The sequence below is a fragment of the Ascidiella aspersa genome, chromosome 8 (assembly GCF_963924565.1).
Source record: "Ascidiella aspersa chromosome 8, kaAscAspe10.2, whole genome shotgun sequence".
NCBI lineage: Eukaryota > Metazoa > Chordata > Ascidiacea > Phlebobranchia > Ascidiidae > Ascidiella > Ascidiella aspersa.
The window spans coordinates 1407834-1413325 of NC_139454.1; the positions used below are offsets into that span (position 1 = coordinate 1407834).

At 33.8% G+C, this 5492-nt stretch overlaps 1 long non-coding RNA gene across 1 annotated transcript; it reads left to right on the plus strand.

Moving 5' to 3' along the window:
* Window positions 1-1933: 1933 nt before the first annotated feature.
* Window positions 1934-4138, plus strand: LOC146134791 (uncharacterized). The gene is made up of 4 exons (XR_014501588.1): window positions 1934-2030; window positions 2302-2364; window positions 2925-3035; window positions 3252-4138. It is a non-coding gene; the product is annotated as an uncharacterized LOC146134791 (long non-coding RNA).
* Window positions 4139-5492: the final 1354 nt, after the last annotated feature.

Consider the following 5492-nt stretch of genomic DNA (forward strand, 5'->3'; position numbering starts at 1 on the left):
ATGTACCCAAAATCGGTGAATTTGTCGCAACACGTCAGCACATCAAATTAATTCTTTGTTTTATCGCCTTAATGTTACGTCACGGAAAGTTTTTGTTTAAATTCGATTGCCGATATCTCTTGCTAGAGTTTGCAACGAATGCCTTGTTACACCAATTTTTATGCGTCAGAGCTGTATGTGATGTGACGTATATCCGTTTAATGTGAGCGCTTTGTTTTGAAATTCGCCTTATTGTCAACAATCCATTATTTTTAGAATCGTCGCCAGTTACGTCGCAATGTAGATCGAAGCGCTTTTGTTCAAGCCATATTTGGACAAAAATATTATTTCCGTCTATAAGAGTCGAGAGAAAAAGGTTTAGACCACGCCTTGTTGTCACGTGATTTATTATTGAAAATCGTAAGAATATCTACGTCAATATTTCCTGTGCATTTTAGAAATATTTTCGCCTATAAGTATAGTCGCTCAATCGAATAAAAAACAGTATCAACCAGTATCAACCAGTATCACCTAGTACTGCCTATAGTGCAGAAAAGAGAGAGAGAGAGAGAGATAGAGGCTTTTATAGCTTCTACTCAGACAGCAACTTGAGTGCTTTTGTGACTGAACCAGAGAGAGGCTTTTACAGCTTTGACTGAAGACAGCAAAAATTGACTGTTCATGTATCTGAACTAAAGGAAAGAATTGGACCTGAATGGCCTCACGAAGACAGGCCATCTCAAATCTTGTAGGAGTGTGGTCGATTCATCTTGGCAATTATATAAATGAAGACTCATTAATCGGACCCATACCCCCCACAAATTGGGTAAGGTTAACAAATACCTAATTAACAAAATGGGTACTCTTAACTTCCTAAAAACAGTGGTTTCAGCTTAGCATAAAACAAGACTCCAAAGCAAATTTTAAAACGTACAGTTTGGTTTATTTACAAAATCAAGTCAACTTAAATACACAAAAATCGGTGAATTGGGTAAAGTTAACAAATACCTAATTAACAAATTGGGTACTTATGACTTCCTAAAAATTAAATACACACAAGCAGACTGTTTCAAGGATTCTAACCTAAATTTTGGACAAACAAATTCCTCAAATGAACCAAATGGGGATACTATACATAAAGGGCGAGGAAAAAAATAATGGTTACTTCATTCAGTTTGGGTAGTGCATGAGTTTACCCCGAAAAACGGCAAAATAATTTGGGTACCCTAAAAAACAACCCAAGTAGAATTACTCAATATAATTTTGATTTTTTCTTGGCCAAAAAAACATGCTACCCAATTAAAGAAAAATATATTATTGGGTAGTAGGATTTTATACCCAAATTCAGAGCCGAGATTTGTACCCAAAATAAATAAATTGGGTATAGTCAACATGTATCCAAATAATATCGGTAGAATGTTGGGTAAGGAATGTTCACATAATTGGGTTTGGGAACTTTGGGTATTCATAGATTTAACCCAAAACAAACTTGGGTAAAGTTTAGCACCGGGTACAAAAAACAAATTAATGGATCATACATTTTATTGTTCATCGTAATGATCAACACAAAACTTGTTCGATAGTTGTTATGTTAGAAATATAACTAGTTATGACAGTGATTAATGCGACTGTTTTAAGATGAAAAATCGGCGGACCATAACGTCCTATTTCACTTATTAATCTATTAGGCATACCGTTATGAGTTAGTTCAGTAGCTTAGAGCCTAACATACATTAAATACTCCAGTTTGTTATAACGCTTATTAGGTGTACAAATATTTAAATAACGGCAAATTGGTGCGTCGATTTTAAATTTTGAAATTCGGCGCGAGACGTCACACTCCGTTAAGCGAGAGGCATTCTTTCGCCAAGCGCGCGTCTAAAAACGCCTTTGTCTCGCCAAGCGCGCGTCTAAAAGTTAGTTTGCGAACCACATAAGTTATGTGTATGTAAGAAAACATCAGCCAGTTGCAGTTATCGTGTTCTCAACTTTAAAAAGATTAGGATAAAAAAGAAAAGGAAGGTGGATATGTCTAGGTCAAGCCTTTTATGGTAAGTTAAAACATTACTGTTTTTTATTTAATTTATATGTCAACACTTTTTTTGAAAAAGAAACAAGAAAATATACCCCACTGATATTTACTACTTTACCTTTTTTGGTGATCTTATTGTTGGACCCAGTCAAGTTCACACCAAAAACTTGTAGGTTAAGCAATGTTAATAAATAATTAATATAATACTATTTGACCCACCCTTATCCAAATAAAAAGACAATTTCTCTTTTGTTAAATCATTTATTTTAGTTTTTATTTTCATCTTTCAGCAATCCCAAACTGCAAAAAATGAAGTTGTCTCAGTGGATAAGAGTTACAAAAAGCCATTAGAGGTACAAAATTAATATTTGCAATATTTTGCTATTTTATATGGTAATAATTGTCAATGTTGTTTTTAGATATTACCTTTATTTGTACAAGTGTGCTTTATATAGTAAAATGCTTTACATGAGGCAATTGTGTTTACCTAAATAGTTTTGTAACATTAACTATTGCACTTATTGGAACTATAGGTTACTGATAAACCAAATTCCATTAGTATCGGTACTTCTCATCATATTAATTTATGCACTTTGCCATGTTTTTCGATCCACTGTAGTGTTTTCTAATTTGAAGTTAAATTTCTGAGAAAATTTTACATTAAAAATCACTAAAGAGTCTTTCCTGTAAATGCACTTATAAATTTGTTTTGCTCATTTTAATATAGTAATGACGTAATTTGGTATTGGATCAGATCCCGGTACATTTTGCCTAAATTTTCTTGTATTAGACATTCCTAATTTTAAGTATAAAAACACAAATATGCATGTAGTAAGTGATATTATTTTAAAGTATAGACACATACAGACTACGGCACTATAATTTCTTTTTAACTTCATGTGTTTTTTTACAGACAAGCAAGGATTATTATCAGCAGTGTCCACTATGCTTAACAACGGACCGTATCTGGTCAGGTGAAGCAAATTAACCAAACGCCATTGAAAAACAAAGAACTATTCTCCTGGTAAGAAATATGTTTATAGCTCCTGTTAAGTGATAATATACAATAAAATAACTCCAAATAATAAAGACTAATGTTGCCTAAAATTGATACTGTTAACATTACTTATTTTATAATTCATTTATGTTTAGATTAGTAGAATATATTTGTCTAATGGCTTTTGACAAGGATCACAAAACTTAGTTTGCATTAAGTGAAGGACATATTTTGTTTTTGTAGAAAAAGACAACCACATATCATGTTACGAGGGCTGTCCAGGACTCCCAAATAACCATTTATAGCAGTGTTTGTCAGTGCAGAAAAAAACTACTGTTGTAAAAATCTAACCCCACTTCTGTATATACCATTGTGTGTTTAATATGAGTGATGACCCCACATGTACGTTTAGCCCTTCATTTTTTATAGTCTTTTTGGTGAAACGTTCTTAAATGTTAGTGATACGTTGATTATAATTATTGTTTGCAAAATAATGCTATTTTCATTGTAATTTTAAAGTATTTTTCCTTATGTTGTGTTTTTTTTTTTGTATTTTTATTTGTCAAGTTCCATTTGTTACAACAGTGTTGTTTTTCTAATACACTTTCTTATTTGCTTCTTAGAAATTGTGGTGAACGCAAAATTATTTGGGTGAATTCTTTTTCTACCCAACAATGTTGAATTTCTCGACAAATGTACCTTGAATATTATGTATGGCACGAACTAAAATTACCCAATATAGCATTTGGGTGGAACAAAGCGATACCAAAAAATATTTATTGGGAATCCCCACGAGCGTACCCAGAAAATTGAAGTGGGTACAACCTAATATTACCTAAGAATTCCATTTGGGTGGAACAATGCGATACCCAAAAATATTTATTGGGAATCCCCACGAGCGTACCCAGGAAATTAAATTAGGTACAGGCTTACGTTACCCATGTAATTTAGGTAAAATAATGTGATACCCAATAATTTAGATTAGGTAGATATCAGTGGTACCCAAGGTATTTTGGGTATTAATTACCCAAAAATATTTATTGGGAATCCCCACGAGCGTACCCTGTTTGACAAAAAAGTACCCAATGATTTTGGGTATTGAATACCCAATTTTGCTAACAGTGTAGTATACAGTACATGAATGAAATAATAAGGTATTTTGCAATACACCTCTTTTAAAGCTTTATATTTTAATACACCAAAAGCCATCGCAGACTCGCCGAATCTGACGATCTATGATGCAAGCAGAGCAAGCCGGAAAACAACTAGCCTGTAGTGAGGCTCGAACTCACGACCTCGGTTATACCGGGACCGTCGCTCTACCCACTGAGCTATACAGCTTAGAGCCGTAATCGTTGGTCAGCAGCTTCCGATGAGGCTAGATCACAGTTGTTATTAAACACATATGTGTGTGTGTCTTTCATTGCTTTATAATTTAATTAATCACTTCTTTTCCCGAAAGTCTGCGTTACAACAACTTTTAAAAGACATGAAAACTAACAAAAAGAATAATTCATTTGACATTTGGGGATGGTAGAAAATTTTACCACGGCGATAGACACAAACCTTTCCACTTGCTTATATGCAAATTACAAACAAACTACCGCGGGGAAACCATTTAAAGAAATTTTGATTCTCCAAATACATGAATAAACAGCAGTAGCGGATTATCCCATTTTTAGCGGTTAACCTGATAACATAATTAACGTTTTCGGCTTTTACACCTTTCAGCTCGTTTTCGCCAAAGTTACTGTGGGCAAATGTTTTCCATTTTTAGATTGCAGATTTTTATTATGCGATTAACCGGTTAGGTTAAAGTACAAATATCCAGATATATCCGTTATTCAAATACTAAAAGCTCCTAATATCCGAACGAACCCTACTTGAAACTTAGCCGACAAATTGGGGCTTGTAATGGGTTGATGAGCTGAACAAAAGTTTAAATAAAACAAACACAGAAAAAGTTTAAATCTGAGTCAACATACAATGTTAGTATCACATTTCAAACTGGATTTAAAAGATGACAGAAAAGAGACTGCAGTTCTATAAAGCAGGGATCGGCAAAGTGTGGACTGACAAATGCAAATCATCCGGCCTGCCTCTTTTCAAAACTGGGCCAAGGGTCATACGTCATATTTAACGGCTATTATGCAATCCTACAAACAATTCATCAAAATAACTTCTCCACTCTGGACGACCACAACAATGCAATGAACACATCGATATCATGTGACTAGATTGCCCGGAGGCTTCAGATCCACTTTAACACAAAAGTAACTGTTAGAACTGTGTTAGAACTGTTGCAACCTAATATGTCCAGTAAACTAACCAGTAAAACAATACACAAGTTGGTGTCCACTGTCAAAATATACAAGAACACCAAATAAAATATTTCATGTAATTTGAGTGTTTGTGGAATATTTAACAAAATACATGTTCATTTAAAGCCAGTGTTCACAAAGAAATAAAAAGATAACATTGGTA